This window comes from Lagenorhynchus albirostris, chromosome 11 (assembly GCF_949774975.1).
Source record: "Lagenorhynchus albirostris chromosome 11, mLagAlb1.1, whole genome shotgun sequence".
Lineage (NCBI taxonomy): Eukaryota > Metazoa > Chordata > Mammalia > Artiodactyla > Delphinidae > Lagenorhynchus > Lagenorhynchus albirostris.
The window spans coordinates 773540-796637 of record NC_083105.1 but is presented as its reverse complement, the minus strand read 5'-3'; the positions used below and the strand labels follow the sequence as shown (position 1 = coordinate 796637).

The 23098-nt window shown below is 45.8% G+C and overlaps 1 protein-coding gene and 1 pseudogene across 7 annotated transcripts in view; one reads left to right on the top strand and one right to left on the bottom strand.

Annotated features, from left to right (window-relative positions):
- The first annotated feature begins 1181 nt into the window (after positions 1–1181).
- Positions 1182–23098, top strand: part of PPP6R2 (protein phosphatase 6 regulatory subunit 2) — an 84337-nt gene continuing 62420 nt past the window's right edge. For 4 of the 7 annotated variants that reach the window (XM_060164542.1, XM_060164541.1, XM_060164539.1 and 1 more), the window contains exons 1-3: positions 1182–1384; positions 18250–18376; positions 22312–22425. The gene's annotated coding sequence lies outside the window, so the exon portion shown is untranslated. The remainder of the gene's footprint in view (positions 1385–18249; positions 18377–22311; positions 22426–23098) is intronic. The other 3 variants (XM_060164545.1, XM_060164544.1, XM_060164540.1) reach the window with 2 other exon arrangements.
- Positions 8246–8997, bottom strand: LOC132528615 (ATP synthase subunit g, mitochondrial-like; annotated as a pseudogene).

The window sequence follows — 23098 nt, the reverse complement described above, 5'->3', positions numbered from 1 at the left end:
GCGGTTGAGAGCTTGACGCTTTTTTTTTTTTTTTTTTGCGGTACGCGGGCCTCTCCCGTTGCGGAGCGCAGGCTCAGCGGCCATGGCTCACGGGCCCAGCCGCTCTGCGGCATGTGGGATCTTCCCGGACCAGGGCACGAACCCGTGTCCCCTGCATTGGCAGGCGGACTCTCAACCACTGCGCCACCAGGGAAGCCCCTGACGCTTTTTTTATCCCCACTTCCTGAAAGTTCATCCTACAGAACTTGCCAGAAATCTGCCCTGCCGTTTGCCTGGGGAAGACGTCCAGGGGAAGCTGTCTCCGCAGGAGCCGGACGTGGGGAAGCAGGCGCCTCCCGCCCGCCGAGCAGCCCCGGAGCAAACCTTCTCCCGCAACCTCTCCCGCTCCCTCTGCCGCCAAGGCTCAGCATGGCCAGGGGTCAGATCCGTCTCCGCCACGGACCACGTGCATTGGAAGCTGAGAGGCAGTAAGGGGATGACTGGCAAGAACGTTAGATGTTCCTTACGTGTTCCATTTCTTTTTCCAACGTCTCCCATGGTTCACGCTGCCACCTGAAATAACAATTCTCATTTTAGAGATCAGTTTGATTGAGTCAAACAACTCCGACAAATGCCGAATGGGTACATATTTTAATGTGCAAAATACTACGAGAACCTGGGGGGCACCTGGAAAAACCATGGGTCTGGTGGCTGCTGCTCCGACGCTCCCAGTCCGGGTAGTAGAGAGGACGGAGAGCTGACCACTGCTCACGGTTGCTCTGGCCGTGTCCACGCCACGTGCCCAAGGTGCTCAGGAGACACCCAGCTGCCCCAGTCGCAGAGGCCTTCAGCCTTAGAGGAAGGCTCCCAGGGAGCAGAGATACCCCTGCCCCAGATGTGTGACCCTCAAATCGTTTCAGGCCTCCGGAGGGGTTGTTCTGTTGATGATGTTGTGTTAGAAAATGTATCACCGCAAACGCATTAGCCCATCAAAACTTACTTACGCTCGTGCAGAAATTTTGCGATACCTCAGAAGGACCAGCGGAGGACGAAGCCGCGCCCGCCTCACCCCGCGCGGCCCCGCCCAACATGGGCCCCGCCCACCTATAGGCCCCGCCCCGCTGCGAGCGCGAGCCCCCGCACGAGGCCCCGCCCCCGGCGTGCGCGCGCCCGGCCGCCGCCACCGCCATTTTGGAGTGACCGGAGCGCCGCCCGCGGCCCGAGCCGGTCCCGAGCCGCCGGTCCGCCGGGCTGAGTCTGTAGGCGCCGTATTCGTGGGCGCCTCGCCCGGCCGGGCCCATGTGCGCGCGGCCCGCCCCAGGCCGCCCGGGCTTCGCCTCCGCCCGCGCCCTGGCCTCCACCCGGGCCTCCGAGGAGCCGCCGCGACGCCCGGCCCGCGGGGCAGGTGAGTGCGGCCGCCCCTCAGAGCCGGCGGTACTAGCTGGCCGGGCCCGGAGGGGCCACCCCGTCAGTGTCCTCATGTCGGCGTCCACCCTCTGCCTGTCGCTGCCCCCTCAGTGTCCACCCCTTTGTCAGCGTCCACGCCCCGCCCGTCGCTGCCGCCGTGATGCTCGCCTTGTCGGCGCCCACCCTTGTCAGCGTCCCCCAGGTCAGCGTCCCCCAGGTCAGTGCCCGCCCCGTCAGTGTCCTCTACAACGGCGTCCACCCCTGACAGTGACGTCGTGTCCGTGTCCACCACCAGTGTCTCCCATGACGGTCCACCCGCACCAGTGACCTCCACTCCGTTAGTGCCCCATGTCAGTGCCCTCCCGCCTCCTTTACCCCCTCAGAGTCCCCCAAAGCGGTGTTCACCCCCACCTGTGGTGCCCTTCCAGTCAGTGTCTCCCACATCAGTGACCCCCCCAAGTGCCCTCCTCCCTGTCAGTAACCTCCCCCTAATGTCCTTCCTCCCCCTGTGCTGCCAATGCCCCCAACATCAGTGCCCCCCAGGCGAGATCCCCCATCAGTCCTCCCAAGATTGTCGGTGTGCCCACTCCCCTCCTCACTGCTTCCTCCCTGACGCCTCTCTGTTAGGCACCCTTCCCGGCAGTGCCCTGACCCACCTGCCAGTGCTACGCCTCGCAGTGCCCTCCAGGGCCGGTCTCCTGCCTGTCGATGTGGGACTCTCCGCTGCCCGCTGTCATCAGTCCCCTTATCCACTCACTGGCTCCTCTCCCTGCTACTGTCCCCTTTCCATTACCATGTGAGCTCATGTGTCTCCAGTCACCTACCCCCATTCTGTCACCCCCGTACCCCTCACAGCCCCATTTCTTCCCTCATCTCCATCACCCCTTCCCTTCACACCTGTCACCTTCTCTCATGTACTTTACGGGCCCATTGAATGTCCTCCCACCGTCACCGTGACGTCTTCCACACACCCCCACTTCTGCTTTGTGTCCTTACAGCCTAACTACCTGCATCGTCCACCCACTTGTTACTGACCGCTCCCACTTTGGTACTGGCCCCTGCCCTGTCACCTCCAGCTCATTCAGCCTGTCACTTCCGCTTAGTTCCTGCATTTCACGGTACCCACTCCCCCATTTTGTCCCTGTACCCACCTGTCTTGTCCTTAGGGCCTTTTCCAGCGTGTTACTCTTTCACCACCTGTCACCTCCCCCCATGGCCTCTTCCTGCCATGCCCTTGGCCTCTCAGTGCCCAGGCCCTCACTGGCACTCTCAGCTGTTCACCTCTTCTTCATGTCCCTTCCTTTCTGGCTTCTCTTCCCTTTTGGCATCTCAAACTGTCACGTCAGCTAAGCTCTGGAAGGCAAGAAGCAGCTGGCTATGAGAAGAGTCGGGGACAGAGACTTCTAGACCGAGGGGGCAGCACATGCAAAGGCCCTGAGGTGGACCTCCAGGAACCTAGATAAGACTGATACGTGGCCAGGGTAAGGGGGAGACACACAAGAGCCTTGGTTAGGGCATTGGCCTTCCAATCATGCTGTTCCTTGCAGGCTGTTGAGTCTGAGTTTGAGGGACCCAGGCTGGAGATTGAGTTGGGGAGGGCCATCAACACCTGAATAGGAGGGGGAGAGACGAGGCATTGGGAGTGAGTGTGTTTGTGGTTTAGACCTTGGTGACGACTGAGGGAGTGATTTTGGAGGTAGAGCTATTGGGACGTGCTGATGGATTAGGAGAGGGGTGTGAGGGGAAGAGAGGACTCGGGATGATTTCTGGGCTTATTGATGGTGTACATGGGTGGACTGGGGCACTTTGGATGCGTGGATGGGGAAGCTGGGGGTGGTGGTGGCAGTTGCAGGGGAGTTGTTTTAGGTTGGAGGCGGAAAGTAAGGCTTTCTTGTGGCTGAAAGTAGTGGGAGAAGTCGGACAAGTTAAAGGGCAGTTAGGGAGAAGGAATCTCGCGGAAGAATCTGGAGCCCAGAGGAGAGGTCAGGCTGCAGGTATACGACCTCAGCACAGGATAATGTTTGAACCCTAGGAGATGGCTGTTTGCACACACACGCAGCAGAACACTTTGATCATTTATTGTGTGCTGCTGTCTTAAATGCTTAATATGAATTATTTAATCCTCACAGGAACCCTAGGGTATAGGAACTATTATTTTACTGTTTTATAGATGAAGAAACTAAGATATACAACAAACAAGTGATAGAGCCAGAATTTGCATCCCAGGCTGGCTGATTCAAGCCTCTCCTCCCCTTTTTCTTTTGGTTAAGGAAAAGGCTAACTTTTAAAGTACTGTTTTTACATTTTTGAATAATAACGGTAATCGATTATGTTTTAGGCACTTTGGTGTTCGTGCATGTATGTGTTCCAATAAAACTTCATTTAGAAAAACAAGCCCAGCCACTTTTTAAAGTAGCTCATTAAAAAAAATAAAGTGCCTCATTTAATCTTTATTACTTTTTTTTTTTTTTTTGGCCGCACCGCGCCTTGTGGTATCTTCGTTCCCTGACCAGGGATTGAACCTGGGTCCAGGGCAGTGAAAGTCCAAGTCTTAACCACCGGACAGCCAGGGAATTCCTGATTTTTTTTTTAAGAACAAAGTGCTTTACCTTTTGTTAGCTTTGTATTTTCATGAGACATAACATTTTGACATAAAGTGAGTACGTGACTTGTGCAGAATTTACTATAGACCAGAGAGTGAAAACCAGTGCTAAATTCTATATTTTGACATCTAACCCAGTAATCATTTAATTTTTTTTTTTTTTTTTTTTGGCCATGCCATGCGGCATGTGGGCTCTTAGTTCCCCTACCAGGGATCGAACCTGCGCCTGCTGCATTGGAAGCCCGGAGCCTTAACCACTGGACCGCCAGAGAAGTCCATTTAATTCTTAAAAACAAGTTAATGAGGTCATTACTCTTAATATACCTGTTAATATTCATGTGAGAACACTGAGGCACAAACAAGTAATGTACCCAAGGGTAGCGGTAAATAAATGGGAGAGCCAGGACTCAACTCATGTGGTCAGACTCCAATGGGTGGTTATGCACATGGTAATCTGAACTCAGCATAAAATTCAAAGGACACCAAAATGTGTATCATTCTCACCCTGTCCATCAGCTGTCCTCTTCCTCTTGGAAATCATGTCATGTCCATATACAGCAAGCAGCTCTCTTTTTAACACAGAATGTGCAATCTTTTATTTCTTTAAAAATATTCCACCCTTTAAAAATTATTGAAGCGTATTTTACACCCAATGCAAGGTACAGATCCTAAGTATATAAGTTTGATGAATTTTAACAAATGTATACACCCGTGTGTCCATCACTCATGTCAAGATATAGAACATTTCTGTCACCCCTAAAAGTTTTTCTTTGTGTCCCTTTTCAGGTATTAAAGCCATCCTTCAAAATCGCAAGGCAACAATTGTTCTGATTTCTATTTTTACAGATTCATTTTGCACATCCTTGAACGTCATGTAAATGGAGTCATAAAGTATATGCTCTTTTGTGTCAGTCTTCTTTTACTCAGATAATGTTTTTGAAATTTATTGATTTTGATGCCTGTGTCTATAGTTTTATAGTTTGAGTAGTATTCCTTTGTGTGAAAATATTTTTCTTATTGATAGACATTTGGGTTGCTTTCACTTTTTAGCTGTTGTGAGTAAAGTCACTGAGTTTATTGTACGTTCTTTTGTGGACATATGTTATATCTTTTGAGTAAATATCTAGGAGTGGAATTGCTGGGTCATAGTATAGATATATGTTTAATTTGTTTTTAGAAAATGCCAAACAGGGACTTCCCTGGTGGTACAGTGGTTAAGAATCTGCCTGCCAATGCAGGGGACATGGGTTCGAGCCCTGGTCTGGGAAGATTCCCACATGCCATGGAGCAACTAAGCCCGTGTGCCACTACTAAGCCTGCACTCTAGAGCCCAAGAGCCACAACTGCTGAGCCTGCGTGCCACAACTGCTGAAGCCTGCACACTTAGAGCCCATGCTCCACAACAAGAGAAGCCACCACAATGAGAAGCCTGCACACTGCAATGAAGAGTAGCCCCCACTCACTGCAACTAGAGAAAGCCCATGCACAGCAAGAGACCCGGTGCAACCAAATAAATTTAAAAAACAAAACAAAACAAAAAATGCTAAACAGTTTTCCAAACTGGTACCATTTCATACTCCCATCAGTAATGTATGAGAGTTCTAGTTTCTCCACATGCATACCAACTCTTGATATTGTCAGTCTTTCTAATTTTAATTCAGGTCGTAGTGGTATTTCATTATGGTTTTAATAACAGTGGTGAGCAACTTTTCATACGCTTTTTGACCATTTGTGTATCTCTTGCGAAGCGTCAGGTCTTTTGTCCACTTTTTGTTGGATTGTCTTTATTATTCAGTTTTAGAAATTCAAAAAAATATTCTGGTTGTAAGTCCTTTATGATATTTGTGTGTATGTACATACATACATATACAATGAGGGAGTGGGAGGAGGAGAGGAAGTGAGGGGTGAATGTTGTTTCCTATTTTGTGGTTTGCCTATTTGTTTCTTAATGGTATCCTTTTTTTTTAAAATTTTATTTATTTTTGGCTGTATTGGGTCTTTGTTGCCGTGCACGGGTTTTCTCTAGTTGTGGCGAGTGGGTGCTACTTTTTGTTGCAGTGCATGGGCTTCTCATTGCCTCATTGCGATGGCTTCTTTTGTTGCGGAGCACAGGACCTAGGTGTGCGGGCTTCAGTAGTTGCAGCATGCGGGCTCAGTAGTTGCGGCACATGGGCCCCAGAGTGCATGAGCTTCAGTAGTTGTGGCACGTGGGCTCAGTAGTTGTGACGGGCTATAGAGTGCAAGCTCAGTAGTTGTGGCACACAGGCTTAGTTGCTCCGCAGTATGTGGGATCTTCCTGGACCAGGGATCGAACCTGTGTCCCCAGCATTGGCAAGCGGATTCTTTTTTTTTTTTTTGCGGTACGCGGGCCTCTCACCGTTGTGGCCTCTCCCGTTGCGGAGCACAGGCTCCGGACACGCAGGCTCAGTGGCCGTGGCTCACGGGCCCAGCCGCTCCGCGGCATGTGGGATCTTCCCGGACCGGGGCACGAACCCGTGTCCCCTGCATCGGCAGGCGGACTCACAACCACTGCGCCACCAGGGAAGCCCGGCAGGCGGATTCTTAACCACTGCACCAACAGGGAAGTCCCCCCAATGGTATTTTTTTACGAGCAGAAAATTTTAATTTGGATGAAGTCAAAATTGGTCAATATTTTATTTTTACGTTTTTTATGTGTTGTAAGACAATTGTGCCTGTACCAGAATTGTGAAGATACTGTCCAATGTTTTGTCTTTGTAGAAGCTTTATAGTGGTAGTTTTTGTATTCAGGTTTATGATTCCTCATTTTATTTTTTTAAAAAATATTTACTTATTTATTTTTGTATTTATTTATTTGGCTGCGCCGGGTCTTGTATTTATTTATTTATTTGGCTGCGGCATGTGGGCTCTTAGTTGCGGCATGCAGGATCTAGTTCCCCGACCAGGGATCAAACCCAGGCCCCCTGCATTGGGAGCATGGGGTCTTAACCACTGGACCACCAGGGAAGTCCCGCTCTTTTTCTTTTAAACAGCTTTATTGAGATACGAATGACGTATAATAAACTACACGTTTAAAGTGTAAAATTTTATAACTTTTGACATATGTGTACACCTGTGAAATCATCACCACAGTCAAGATAGGGAATGTATCCATCGTTTCTCAAATTTCCTAATGCCCCTTTGGATCCTTCCTTCCCACTCTTTTTTGCCCCTCCACGTCCAAGCAAATATTGATCTCCTTTATGAATGATCTATCTTGCATGATTTTTTGTGTGAGGTGGAAAAAGTGTACATTTTTTTCCCTGTATGAGTTACACAATCATTCTAGCATCGTTTGTTGAGAACTCTTTTTCCTCCTTTAAATTGCATGGGAGTGTTCGTTATGAATTAATTGAACATGTGTATGCAGGCTTATTTCTGGGCTTTTTGTTATGTTCCATTGGTCTATATTTCTATCCTGTGCCAACACCATGCTGTCTTAATGTCTGTAATTTTATGGTCAGTCTGGAAATCAGGTAGTGTGAGACCTCCACCTTTATTCCTGTGCAAAATTATCTTGCCAGTTTTAGAATAAGCTCTTCAATTTGGATAGGAATTTTTGCTGGAGGTTGGTTGGGATTACTTTTTTTTTTTTTTTAACCAATCACTTGTATTTATTTCAGGACATAATATACTATTTTGACCCATGGACGCTACTAAACGATAATCCTGTTAAATATCTATAGGATATTTTATTTTTGTAAAGATAGGTCTTTAAAAAAAAAGAGATTAATAACATATCAAAATTAGATTGAAAACATAGGTCATTGCTTTCATTCTTTGTCCTAGTGTTAAAGATGTTACAGAGACACACAGAATATCACCTGGCTGGTCTCTTTTGGGGAAGCTATATTCAAATTGACAAAAAGTACCCCTACATTTACAGACACAGCTGTTGTCCAAGGGGTCTTTCTCTGATTTTAGCAAAGAAAAACAGTCCAGGGGCTTCCCTGGTGGCGCAGTGGTTGAGAATCTGTTTGCCGATGCAGGGGACATGGGTTCGAGCCCTGGTCTGGGAAGATCCCACATGCCGCGGAGCGACTGGGCCCGTGAGTCACAATTACTGAGCCTGCGCGTCTGGAGCCTGTGCTCTGCAACAAGAGAGGCCGCGATAGTGAGAGGCCTGCGCATCGCGATGAAGAGTGGCCCCCGTTTGCCACAACTAGAGAAAGCCCTCGCACAGAAACGAAGACCCAACACAGCCATAAATAAATAAATAAAATTTAAAAAAAAAAAAAAAAACAGTCCAGATTGTATTCTTTATACTAGGTGATTTAACTAGTATATACCATGTTTGGCACATGGCATTATTTTTCTCCTACTGGAACAAGTTCTTGTTTTCTCAAAGCCTTTCCCCAACTTCTCTAAAATTAAGCTTAAATGTTCATTTCAAGCCTTCAAAGTAAAATGGTATCCTCATGTATACATGTACCAGGTTGGTATATTCATATCTATCCTTTCCAATAGCAGGCTAAGCAAAGACATGCATTTAGAGCTGTATTAATGTATTAAAGCAAAAGACAACCCAACTTAATATCAAGAAAAATTGTGACCTTCCATGTAGTGCTTGACAGAGAAAACACTGATTTTGGCACATTATCTTATTTTATTCAAGTAGAAGTCTGCTTACACATGGTCCAAGAACACCCAAATAACAAAGCAAAGATTGGTCTTCAAACATAGCCAATGATGCCACGCTTGCCTATGATCTCGCCAACATAAAACCACATCCACATCTCAGTGGCCACCAAACCATTCAATAGAGCTTCCTTAACTGTTAGCTGTTTGAAGCTACCAGTTTGAGCACTATTGATAATTTTTTTCAAGCTTTGAATAGCTGTAGGGATCTCAGCAGGGGTTGGAGGAACCAGCTCAACCTTGGCATAGTGCCAGAATGTGGCCAGTCAAGGCTTCAGAGGCTTCGAGTAAGTCACAGCAGCGCTGACCAGCGCCACGGCTTTCTCCACGAGGTTACGGACAAACTGGGCCATGGTTCCATGATGGAAAGCCCGTCGTGCCGACTGCGGTTGGGATTACATTGAATCTATAGATCACTTTTAGAATTGAGTTATTAACTTTGAGTCTTCTGTGCAAATGGTATATCTCTCCATTCATTTAAATTTTCCTTAATTTTTCTCAGCAACGTTTTGTAATTTTCAGTGTGAAAAGTACACTTTTTTCATTAAGTATGTTTGTAGGTACTTGATATTTTTGATGTTATTTAAAATACTTTTATATTGTTTTTCAACTACTTGTTTTTTTAATAAGTATTTTTAAAAATATTTATTTATTTATTTTATTTTGGCTGCACCGGGTCTTAATTGTGGCACGTGGCATCTTAGTTGCGACATGCGGGATCTTTTAGTTGCAGCATGCGGGCTTCTTAGTTGTGGCATGTGGATTCTTAGTTGTGGCATGCATGAGGGATCTCGTTCCCCGACCAGGGATCAAACCCAGGCCCCCTGCATTGGGAGCTCGGAGTCTTGCCCACTGGACCACCAGGGAAGTCCCTCAACTACTTAATGTACAAAAACACAGTTGGTTTATGTATACTTATCATGTATCTTACAACTTTGCTCAATTCACTTATCAGTTCTCATGGTAGGTTTGTATATTCCTTTGTGTTTTCTGTCTATATAATCATATCATCTGTGAGTGAAGACAGTTTTTCTTTCCAATTATTATGCCTTTTATTTGTTTTTCTTTGTAGTACCAGCTAGAACCTCTAATACAATGTTGAATGGAAGTGGTGATAGTGGGTCTTCATTGGTTGAGGAGGTTGCTTTCTGGTTCTATTTTATGGAAAGTTTTTACCATGAAGCGGTGTTGGAGTTTGTCAAATGCCTTTTCTACATTTGTTGGGATGATTATTTGGTTTCTGTCCTTTATCCTATCAATATGATGTGTTGTATTAATTAATTTTCAGATGTTAAAGCAACTTTGCATTCTTAGGATAAATCCCCTTAGTGTGGGGTGTATAATCCTTTTTAAATGTGGCTGAGGGGGAATTCCCTGGCAGTCCAGTGGTTAGGGCTCCACACTTCCTTTGCAGGGGGCATGGGTTCAATCCCTGGTCAGGGAACTAGGATCCCACATGCCGTGTGCCACAGCCAAAAAACAAAACAAAAAAAAGTGGCTAGGGCTTCCCTGGTGGCGACGTGGTTGAGAGTCCACCTGCCGATGCAGGGGACACGGGTTCGTGCCCCGGTCCGGGAAGATCCCACATGCCGCGGAGCGGCTGGGCCCGTGAGCCATGGCCGCTGAGCCTGGGTGTCCGGAGCCTGTGCTCCGCAACGGGAGAGGCCACAACAGTGAGAGACCCGCATACCGCAAAAAAAAAAAAAAAAGTGGCTAGATTTGGTTTACTAGTGTTTTGTTAAGGATTTTTGCATATATTATATATATTCATGTGATATTTGTATATGACCTTTTTTCCCCGTACGATATCTTTTTTAAAAATTTTTTTTAAATTTATTTTTGGCTGTGTTGGGTCTTTGTTGCTGTGCGCGGGCTTTCTCTAGTTGCGGCGAGTGGGGGCTACTCCTCGTTGCGGTGCATGGGCTTCTCATTGCGGTCGGTGGCTTCTCTTGTTGTGGAGCACAGGCTCTAGGCATGTGGGCTTCAGTAGTTGTGGCACACGAGCTCAGTAGTTGTGGCTTGTGGGCTCTAGAGCACAGGCTCAGTAGTTGTGGCGCATGGGCTTAGCTGCTCCGGGGCATGTGGGATCTTCCCAGACTAGGGCTTGAACCTGTGTTGGCAGGTGGATTCTTAACCACTACGCCACCAGGGAAGTCCCTCCCGTATGATATCTTTTGTTTTGGTATCAGGGTATTACCGGCCCCAGAGAGTGTGAGTTGGGAAGGTCTTCATTTCTTTTTGTAGATTGGATTTCTGTATGGGATCATATTCCTTTGGCTTGAAGCACTTCCTTCAGTATTTTGCATGTTGTGGGTATACTGGGGACAGAATCACTCAACTTTTGTTTGTCTGAAAAAGTCTTCATTTGCCCTTCAGTTTTGAAGGATATTTTTGCTGGATAATTCTAGGTTGACAGCTTTTTTTCCCAGCACTTTGAAAAAGTTGTTCTGTTGTCTTTTAGTTTCTGTTGTTTCTGATGGGGAATCAGCTATCATTCTTACTTTTGTTTACCTGATACACTTTTTCCTGCTGTGTTTAAGATGTATATTTATTTATTTATTTATTTATTTTTATTTTTTTTGCGGTACGCGGGCCTCTCACTGTTGTGGCCTCTCCCGTTGCGGAGCACAGGCTCTGGACGTGCATGCTCAGCGGCCATGGCTCACGGGCCCAGCCGCTCCGCGGTATGTGGGATCTTCCTGGACCGGGGCACGAACCCATGTCCCCTGCTTCGGCAGGCGGACTCTCAACCACTGCGCCACCAGGGAAGCCCCCTGTATATTTATTTTTATTAAATAAATTCTTTATTAAAAACTTTTCAGTTTGGCTATAATCTTCTAGGTATGCTGTTTTTGTGTTTATCTTTCTTGGATCTGTGGGTTGATGTATTTAATCAACTTTGGAAACTTTTTGGCCATTGCCTCTTAAATAATTCTTTTGCCTCATCATCTGTCTTCTCGGGACTCCAATAAAATAAAATATATTTTATTTTAATATTTATTTATTTAGGCTGCTCTGGGTCTTAGTTGCAGCACACAGGATTTTTTTTTTTTTTTTTTTTTAGTTGCAGCCTGTGGACTCTTAGTTGCAGCATTCAAACTCTTAGTTGTGGCGTGCATGTAGGATCTAGTTCCCCAACCAGGGATTGAACCCGGGCCCCCTGCATTAGGCATGTGGAGTCTTACCCACTGGACCACCAGGGAAGTCCCTCCAGTGATATCTATTTTAGATTGTTTGATGTTGTCCCACAGGTTTCGAATGTGTTGGTATTTTCAAAATTCTTCTTTCTCTCTTTGTTTACATTTGTATATTTTCTTTTCATCTGTTTTCAAATCCCCTGCTTTTCTTTGTGCTCATTCGGTTATTTATTCCGTCCAGTGACATTTTAATTTCAGATACTGTATTTATTTATTTATTTATTTTTGCGGTACGCGGGCCCCTCACTGTTGTGGCCTCTCCCGTCGCGGAGCACAGGCTCCAGACGCGCAGGCTCAGCGGCCATGGCTCACGGGCCCAGCCGCTCCGCGGCATGTGGGATCCTCCTGGACCGGGGCACGAACCCGTGTCCCCTGCATCGGCAGGTGGACTCTCAACCACTGCGCCACCAGGGAAGCCCAATCACCATATTCTTATATCCGATCCTCAGACCTTCCTCATCTTATAGCTGAATGTTTGCTCCCTTTTACCAACCTCTCCCTGCACCCTCCTGCCCCCTGGCCTCTTTTCTACTCTCTATTTCTTTGAGTTTGACCTATTTTTCTGCTTGGTTTCTTGGTGTCTCATCCCACCACATGCTGTTTAGGAGTCAGCCAAGGATTTGGGAGGAATTTAATGTAGGTTTGGGGGGGCTCCCTTTTCTGATTTTCCTGTTTGATTTTCAGCCATGCTGGTAGCCCTGAACTCTGGCCTCTTTCCTCCTTGCTCTCCTTCTGACAGAGATCGTGTTCCCTCCAGTTTCTGCATGTTCTTGATTGGTCTCCGGTACCTCCAAATACTTGTTTTTATTTTTTATTTTTTAAAATTAATTAATTTATTTTGGCTGCATCGGGTCTTCGTTGCCACACGCGGGCTTTCTCTAGTTGTGTCGAGCTGGGGCTACTCTTTGTTGTGGTGCACGGGCTTTTCATTGTGGTGGCTTCTCTTGTTGTGGAGCACGGGCTCTAGGCATGTGGGCTTCAGTAGTTGTGGCATGCGGGCTCTGGAGCGCAGGCTCAGTAGTTGTGGCGCACAGGCTTAGTTGCTCCGTGGTGTGTGGGATCTTCCCGGACCAGGGCTCGAACCTGTGTCCCCTGCGTTGGCAGGTGGATTCTTAACTACTGTGCCACCAGGGAGGTCCTAAATATACTCTTAAAATAATGCATTACTTATAGTTATGTAAGTAGTAAAAGAATGAAGTTATGGATACTGCGAATTAATGATTATCTCTGTGGATAAAGGGAGTTGAATAGGTTGTCAATTCTTCAGTGTATTAGAAACAATTTATTTTTTTTAAAGTAGGCGGCATATGTGAGCAAATGGTAACATTTATTAAATCCCAATACATGGATATTTGTTATATTCTTCTCTGGACCTTTTTATATTTTAAATTTTTTCATAATTCAGAATAAATAAAAATATATAAAACTAGATAATTATAGTGTGTTGATTCTCTGGAAGTGCTCTTGTGAGAGCACTGAGAAAGGACTCAGTGACCTGACAGAAGTGGTTTTTGGTGAATTTCGGACTTGAGGAGCAGACAGGAATTTGCCAGGTAGGAAGATGTGACGAAGGGTTTTCCAGGCAGAGGGGACCCAGGTGCCAAGGTGTCAGCTGTATTTAAGAAGCAGCATATTTAAGAAGCAGTGGGTGCTGGTGTGGTTGGGGAGGTGGGTGGGGATGAGGAAAGAGAACTGAGACTGTGTTGAGTGGTGGCCCCACTTAGCGTGGCCTGGTCGAGGCTTGCAGTGTGCCCTCTGTTCCCTTTTCCTCTTTTTCTGCCTTTTTTTGGATTAAGAGTATATTTATGATTCTGTTTGGGTCTTCGTATATCTCTCATGTCTCTAACACGTCTAATATTTCCTCTAGGTTTTTGAACATACGGAGTACGGTTACAACAGCTGCTTAACTGTCCTTGTCTATTAATTTTATCATCTGTGTCTTTTCTAGGTTGATTATGGTTTGTGTTTTCCTGCTTCCTTGCATGTCTGGTCATTTTTGATTGGATGCCAAGACACTGTGACTTTTATCTTGTTGGATGCTGGGTATTTTTGTATTTCTATAAATATTCTTGACCTTTGTTCTGGAATGTTGTTAAATTACTCAGAAACAGTTTGATTCTGTGGGTCTGGCTTTTAGGCTTTGTTAGGTGGGACCAGAGTAATATTGAGTCCAGTGTTGAGTCACTTTGCCCCACCACTGAGGCAAAAGTCTACTGAGTACTTTGTCCAATGCCCCGAAATTAGGAAATTTTCCACTGTGACTGGGAGGAAGAGTAACTCTCCTTGGCCCCGTGTGAAATTGGAGGGTGGTTCCCACTAATCCCTGGCTTGGATGCCTTTCTTACACACTTCTGTTGATCAGTACCTGGCTGGAGCCCGCAGATCCTCAGCGCTGTCTACGACTCTGTCCCTTCCAGTGCTCTGCCTGTGGACTCTAGTGCCTTGGCCTTCCTGGACTCCCAGTGCTGTTTCTTCGCCTCGGGGGACTGCTGGACCCCACCTGGTGTCTCTGCTGTTACCCAGAACTACTTGTCAGGCAGGAGGCTGGGCAGTTAAAGGGCTCCTCTTGTTTCCCTCCTGTCAGGGATCACTGTTCGTCACTGCAGGATAGCCAGTGTCTTGAAAACCATTTCATTTGTAAATCTCGTCCCTGTTATTTCGTCTTGGCCAGAAGCAAAAGTATCAAAAACAGGTATTTGAATGAAGGTATTAGGAAGCATAGAAGATAGTGATGGGACCTATGAGAATGCTGACCCCTTTCTAGTTCGGGATGCCTGGGTGGGAGAGCAGAGGTGGCCTTACCTGGGTGGACATGAAGGGAATTCATGTATTTAGGGAAGGAGGTGGGGATAGGGCTTGGGAGAAAGGTGTCACAGGAGAACCAGGCTACAGAATGAGATCCTGAGGGCCTGCTGAGAAGAAGAACCCGCGGGGTCTGGGCTGGAGGACACTGGTGACAGAACGCTCGTACCTGCAGTGGGAGGACATGGGAGAGGGTGACGCTGCCAGGGAGTGCAAGCACGGGGAGGATGCTCAGAATTCGTGCCCGCTGAGGAGAAGGTGTCACTCATTCCCTGGCTGCGTGTCCGCCGTGATGTCCCGGCTGCTTCGGGTTTCCTCCAGCTCAGACTAAGTAGAATTGGTCAAGAACATGTATGTTATAGAAGCACTGGTTCAAAGTCAGAATGTAGAGGTCTTAGGGCCCTTACAGAGATACTTCCTTATTTTGAAACTGTGTATAAAGTGCTGAAAAGCCAATTTTGAATTATTTAGCTTAATAATTTTGAAATGTTAGATGTGCCAATTTTAAAAGTAAAACAGCCAGTTATTTTACCAGCAAAATGGGTTTCTTTGGGAATAGCAGAGAGTTGCAATTCAGCACAAGCAAGCAATAGCAAAAGCCATAGGCAGGTCTCACGGAACAAAGCAGAGGAAGGTTACTTTGTAGAGAAAAAGGAGGAAGTTGGGAGGGGCTATTTTGAACAAAAGTCCATTGGAGGAAAGTGAGAGTTCAGGGTGGTGATGGTTTCTCACTGGCTGAGTTGCTGGGCAAACGGGAAACCTTCCTCCATGGGGGTCTGTGGTTGAGGCTGAGTAGCAGTGGGTGAGGGCTCCCCTTCTGGCCTCCTGACTCTATTGTAAAGGAAGTTTCCTTTGTTCCGTTTCACAGATGTAAAAAGATTTTCCTATTTTAGGAGATAACACTGATTTATTCCTGGCTTAGTAGCACAACTTCGAGTGCCTTTTTTTTTGCTTGACTTTTATATGAAATTTTAAAATACACAAATGTACAGAAAACATAATGAACACCCACGTACTCATCTCCCAGCTTTATCAGTGATTGGTACTTTGCCAGTTATTATTATTATTTTTTAATCTGTCCCTTTTTCTCTCACACTTTTTTTTTTAATGTTGTGAACTGTCTATTTTTTTAAAAAACATCATTATTGGAGTATAATTGCTTTACAGTGTTGTGTTAGTTTCTGCTGTATAATAAAGTGGATCAGCTATATGCATACGTATATCCCCACATCCCCTCCCTCTTGCGTCATATCCCCACATCCCCTCCCTCTTGCATCTCCCTCTCACCCTCCTTATCCCACCCCTCTAGGTGGTTACAAAGCACTGAGCTTATTATCTCCCCGTGCCATGCAGCTGCTTCCCAGTAGCTATCTATTTTACGTTTGGTAGTGTATATATGTCAGTGCCATTCTCTAACTTCGTCCCAGCTTACCCTTCCCCCTCCCCATATCCTTAAGTCCATTCTCTATGTCTGTGTCTTTATTCCTGCCCTGCCCCTAGGTTCTTCAGAACCATTTTTCTTTTTAGATTCCATATATATGTGTTAGTATGCGGTATTTGTTTTTCTCTTTCTGACTTACTTCACTCTGTATGACAGACTCTAGGTCCATCCACCTCACTACAGATAACTCAATTTCGTTTCTTTTTATGGCTGAGTAATATCTCTCTCACACTTTTAAAATTTGTTTGGTTCTTGTGTTTCGGTGGAGTGTTTTAAAAGTAAATCCAAGAAATAATGTCATTTCATCCATGAATACTTCACTTTTTCTCTCTAACAGATAAGCGAAGTTTTTATTTTTAAAAACATAGTGGTCATGTCACTTTTACAACTAAGAGATTTACAGTAATTCCTTAATACCATCTAATACCAGTCCATATTCAGATTTCCCCAATAGCTTCAAAAATATACTCTTCGAGTTGATTCATTTTAATTGGACCCAAACAAGATCTAAATATTATATTTGATGATTAGGTCTCTTAGGGCTCTTATATTCTAGAACAGTCACCCCTCCTATTGCTAAAGTATAATTTTCAAAAGGTAAAATCATTGGGCTTCCCTGGTGGCACAGTGGTTAAGAATCCACCTGCCAGTGCAGGGGACACGGGTTCGAGCCCTGGTCCGGGAAGATCCCACATGCCACGGAGCAGCTAAGCCCATGCGCCACAACTGCTGAGCCTGCGCTCTAGAGCCTGCAAACCACAACTGCTGAAGCCTGCACGCCTAGAGCCCGTGCTCCGCAACGAGAAGCCAACTGCAATGAGAAGCCCGCGCACCGCAGCGAAGAGTAGCCCCCACTCGCCGCAACTAGAGAAAGCCCGCGCACAGCAACGAAGACCCAACGCAGCCAAAAAAATAAATTAAAAAAAAATTAATTTTTTAGAAAAAGGTAAAATCATGACTTCCATGCAAATACAGAACGAACAGTCCTGTGCTCTGCTGGTCTGTGGTGTTTTTTTTTTTTTTTTTTTTTAAAGCCTATACTCTTTTTTTTTTTTAATATAATAGTGTTTATTTATTTTTACTTGTTGACAGTTTGCTTTATTTATTTATTTATGGCTGTGTTGGGTCTTCGTTTCCGTGCGAGGGCTTTCTCTAGTTGTGGCAAGCGGGGGCCACTCTTCATCGCGGTGCGCGGGCCTCTCACTATCGCGGCCTCTCTTGTTGCAGAGCACAGGCTCCAGACGCGCAGGCTCAGTAATTGTGGCTCACGGGCCCAGTTGCTCCGCGGCATGTGGGATCTTCCCAGACCAGGGCTCGAACCCGTGTCCCCTGCATTGGCAGGCGGACTCTCAACCACTGCGCCACCAGGGAAGCCCTGTGGTGTTTTTTTTTAAAATATATTTATTTTATTTTTTAATTTTTTTGTCTGCGTTGGTTCTTCGTTGCTGCACGCAGGTTTTCTCTAGTTGTGGTGAGCTGGGGCTACTCTTCGTTTTGGCGCATAGGCTTCTCATTGCGGTGGCTTCTCTTGTTGCAGAGCACGGGCTCTAGGCGCGTGGGCTTCAGTAGTTGTGGCGCACGGGCTTAGTTGCTCTGCGGCATGTGGGATCTTCCCGGGCCAGGGCTCGAACCCGTGTCCCCTGCATTGGCAGGCAGATTCTTAACCACTGCGCCATCAGGGAAGCCCCCTGGTCTGTGTTTCTGTTGCATGCCTTGAAGTCAGTCCTTTCGCCAAGGAGTGCTAGTCACGTTATTTGGAAATGGTGTTAGGGATCACACCTGGAGCACTTTGGAGCACTTTTCTTCTAGAAGTTGTGATGGATCATCAGTGAGCCGTCCAGTCATCTTGTGACCGGGATATGTGTCTCTTGATAGTTATAGTGTGTAGGCATGAAACTAGACAACTTCACAGAGGTCCTTCTCATGTCCTTAAATTCCAACCATTGAGTTAGTTAACCAGATTTAAAGTGGGTGTGTATCATTGGTACCAATGTCTGTACAACAGGCATGGACAAGGGAGTTTTTAGATTCTTAATCATGAAATGTTCTGATAATTTAAATACTGAGTAAAGCTAATGATTTTTTTTTCCTTTTCCCTGTCATTTTGGTGAGTTAACTTTACAGAAGTAGAACTTAAAATAAGTTTTTTTCCTCTTATTTTTCAGGTGAAGAGATTATAAGTCTACTGAATGAAAAAATTTTTCTTAAAGTTGCATATACTCCAAGAGAAAATCCCAAATGTTTTTATATTTTGCCTAAATACAAAATTTAAACAAGGAGTTTCCCCAGAAGGTAAGATAATTGTTTTTGATTCTGTCTTATTGTGTAATTTATGCAAATATACTGTATAAGGGGACATTCGAAGATGGATGACAGCACGAATTTTAGTTTTGAAGATGTGCATATAGTGTCCTGACTTTTAGGGATTCTTGACCCTCCTGTGTCTGGTTTTGAGATGCTGTGTTGTGGAAAAGTTACTTGGTCTCTCCAAGCCAAAGGGTAATCCAAATAAAACAGGGACAGTCATGCATATGTAGTGAGGAACATGCCGTGTCTCACCCGTGGGGAATAGGTGAGATAGGCTTATATGTGTCATGGCCGCCATCAGAACACATTCCAAGTAGAAGCTGAAAAGGGGGGGAGGGGCTTGTGCCTCCAGCTGTAGTAGATGCCCCTAAAAGGTTTGCCCATTGCAATCTGATTAGATGCTGGATAAATTACAGTAGGTGCAACTTCCCGGGAGCACTTCGGTGCTTAAAAATTAAGCTAACTCTTCAAAAGCCAAAAGAGAAAAAGAAAAGAAAAGAAACAGTGAGTATTATGATAGCACTCTTTTGCCCCTTGCTGAAGAGAAGATAAATCCTTTTCAGAGCAAAGCATACTCAGTGTAGGCCCTCGGGATTTCTGTAGATTATGTTTAAGCAAGCTTCATTCTATATTCAGGACACACACCATTGTGAGGAGTTGGCAGGTTAGATACCCCAAGGTCTGCAGGTATTGGATAATCAGATGCAGTGTATATAATAATGTATGAAATTTTTGAAGAAATACAAAATAGAATAAAAATTAGTAATGAAAACCAAGGTATCAAAATGATTCCAGGTAGAACTTTCAGAAATGAAAAATAAGTTGAAATTAAAAACAATATATGTGAATTAAATAAATTAAACATGGCTGAAGGCAGAATTAGTGAACTGGAATATATACCTGAAGAACTTATCCAGTGTGCAGCATTGAGAGATGGGAGATGGAAAGTGAGACTAGAGAAGTGGAGGGTAGGATAAAAGTGTGCTGTGACTGTGTAGTTGGAATCCCAGGATGGAAAAGTAGGGAGAAGGAGGAGAGGCGTTATTCAAAGTGTTAATAGTGTTGACTTTTCAGAAACTAATGAGAGAGAAATCTGTAGATTTAGGAAGCACACTATTTCCTAAACAGTATAAGTAAAAGGAAACCCACACCCATACACTGAAATTGTATAACAACAAAGACAAAAAGACCTTAAGCCAGAGGTAAAAGAGAGATTACCTACAAAGGAGTGTCTGTTAGGTTGACAACGGATGTCTCATTAGCATGAATAGAGGCCACTAGAGAGTGGAGTAAGTCCTCAAAGTGATGAGAGAATATAAACTTCAGTATAGAATTGTGTATCAGGTATATTTTACAGAAAAACGTCAGTGTTTTTATGTATTTGGTAATTGTTAGGCTAGATTATTTGGACTACCTGCTATCCTCCCATCCCCCACCCTGTGGAAAACAATTAAAATTGTTGGATTAAAGAAAAAAATCAAGGGCTTCCCTGGTGGCGCAGTGGTTGGGAATCCGCCTACCAATGCAGGGGACACGGGTTTGAGCCCTGGTTTTGGAAGATTCCACATGCCATGGAGCAGCTGAGCCTGGGTGCCGCAACTACTGAGCCTGTGCTCTAGAGCCCGTGAGCTACAAGTATTGAAGCCCCAGCGCCTAGAGCCCGTGCTCCACAACAGGAGAAGCCGCTGCAATAAAAAGCCCGTGCACTGCAACGAAGAGTAGCCCCCGCTCTCCGCAATTAGAGAAAAGCCTGCACGCAGTGACGAAGACCCAGTGCAGGCAAAGAGAAAAAAAAAAAGAAAAGAAAAAAATCAGAAAGACTGACAATATTGCAAGGAAGTTTTAAACCAAAATATAACAAAGGGAGAACCCAGAAAGGTAATTTAAACACCATAGGATGGAATCTGCCTTTGCCTTAAGGACATTTGCTGATTTGGACAAAGTGGGGCTTTGATTTCTGAGTCCTTGCCGGCCTCTGAAGTGAAGTCCTCTCAAGGTAGAGAACCTAAAGGGGGCCCTCCTCATATTAAATGGGCTCTGAAAGTCTGTACCCTCAGAGGCAGGGTGAGCTAGAAGCGTACCTGCCTAACTCCATCTTTGCCCCCAGCTTTTTACTAAATGTAGCAGGAGAAAAGGGGGAGAGTTATGGCTATGGATCGGCCTTTGCGAGGATTTGTAGCCCAGGTTCATATTACTTCGTAGCTCAGGGAAATGAAGCATGAATTTAAGGTTTTCTGGTTTGGTAATGCCTTCAGGCAGCAATGGGACCAAACATAAAACCTCTCTGAAGGAAGTTACCATCATCCTAAAATGCAGAAAACACCTATGACTATTTTTTAAGGATGTTGATTAGCACACAGACAAAACTGGACAAGCACACAAGGGAATAAGGCACCATGCACGAAAACCAGTAGAAAGAACCCTCCCAAGATTTTAGATTTGGGCATTATCAGAAACAGACTATTGGGACTTCCCCGGTGGTCCAGTGGTAGGACTCCACGCTCCCAGTGCAGGGGCGCCCAGGTTCTGATCCCTCGTCGGGGAACTAGATCCCACATGCATGCTGCAAGTAAGAGTTTGCATGCCGCAACTAAGAAGTCTGCGTGCCACAACTAAGAAGTCCGCATGCTGCAACTAAATAGCCCTCGTGCAGCAACTAAGACCCGGCGCAACCAAAAATAAATAGTAAATAAATAAGTATTTTAAAAAAGGACACAGACTATTAAATAAGCATACTCTTTATTTTTATTTACTTATTTTAAATATATTTATTTATTTATTTTTGGCTGCACAGGTCTTCATTGCTGCGCACGGGTTTTCTCTAGTTGCGGAGAGCGGGCGCTACTTTTCGTTGTGGTGTGTGGGCTTCTCATTGCAGTGGCTTCTCTTGTTGCGGAGCACGGGCTCTAGGTGCACAGGCTTCAGTAGTTGTGGCACGTGGGCTCAGTAGTTGTGGCACACGGACTTAGTTGCTCCGCCACGTCCCCTGCATTAGCAGGTGGATTCTTAACCACTGCGCCACCAGGGGCGTCCTGTGGCTATTCTTTTCACTTCTGATTTTAGATTTTTATTCACCTGTTCCTCCCACCCCACCCCCTTCTTTTTGGTCCCCCCCCCCCGCCACCCCCAGTGGACTGTGCCCAGTATAGACATGGTCTTGTTTGTTGTTTGACTGATTGTACAAGTATCTGCTGCTCTCCATGGATTCACATTGTCGCTTTTTTCCAGACCAATAGAATTCCAGTGGTGTGTTGGTAAATGTTTAATATCTGGCTCTCTGGGAGAGTCAAAAACCTCCTGGCCACGGGGCTTCCATGGTGGTGCAGTGGTTAAGAGTCCGCCTGCCAGTGTGGGGGACATGGGTTTTATCCCTGGTCCAGGAAGATCCCACATGCCCCAGAGCAACTAAGCCTGTGAGCCACAACTACTGAGCCTGTGCTCTAGAGCCCGCGTGCCGCAATTACTGAAGCCCACATGCTCTAGTGCTCGAGTGCTGCAACTACTGAGCTCACGTGCTGCAACCACTGAAGCCCACGTGCCTAGAGCCCGTGTTGCACAACAAGAGAAACTACCAGGATGAGAAGCCTGCGCACCGCAATGAAGAGTAGCCCCTGCTCGCTGCAACTGGAGAAAACCTGTGCGCAGAAAGGAAGATCCAATGCAGCCAAAAATAAAAATAATAATAAAAAAATTTTTTTAAAGTCAAAACCAAAAACCAAACAAAAGCACAAAAACCTCCTGGCTTGTAGCATTTGTCGATTTCTACAGTGCTAATGCTTCTGTCATGTCCAACGTGAGCTACCAGTGTGATGCCACTTGAAGGTGGCACCGGGAGAGGCTCACGGTCAGCTCCCATGAGCAAGTGAGCCCATGCTCTGTGGCAAGGTGACCTTGTCTCTGTTTCCTTCTCTCCTTTGCAGTCAGGAGACTGAGGAGAAAGCGTGCCAGCCCCTGTTCTGGGCTCCTCATGGGGTAGCTCAGTTCAGCCTCACAGCAGCTCTACGTGGACGGCGCTCCTGGTCCCCCATTTACAGGTGAGGACGCCAGGACACAAGAGGTCACGTCACACAGCAGAGCCAGGACCTCGGTTGTGAAACTTTTAAAAAGCAATTGGTCAGACAGGTATAGGCTGCATTTCAGATTCTCATTTTCTCTTAGCAACAGTCTCTACTGCAGAATGTTCTTTTCTGGAGGGCTCTGTCCAAGGACCTGCATGATCGTATGGACAGCATTTCTCTGGAAGCTGCCTTGTGTCCGATGGTTATACTAACCAGAAGAAGTAAATGAAGAGGTAGCTCAAGAGGAACTTGAAGTTCCTCTCATTTGGCTGTTGGATAAAAGTCTAGAAGATGCTGGTAATACTTTGCTTGGCATTCCAGACAGACTGTGGAGGCTGTTGTCAGGATGTGATGGAAATCCTTGTGCTGTGTTGCATCTCACATATAACCAGAGACGTCTCAAGTCAACACGCCAGTTCTGTGAGCCAGTAGCTTGTTCTAAAGATGCGCTGTCAGCGGCGGGCCTCTGGGTCATCTAGGGAAGGAAAATTAGCCTTCCTGTAGGTGAGGGCCAATTAAGAGGATGCTAGCATCTTTTTGGAGAGTAGTGCATAGTTGTTGGGATACAAGAAACGTTTGGAAGGGACTTCCCTGGTGGTCCAATGGTTAAGAATCCGCCTTCCAATGCAGGGAACACGGGTTCGATCCC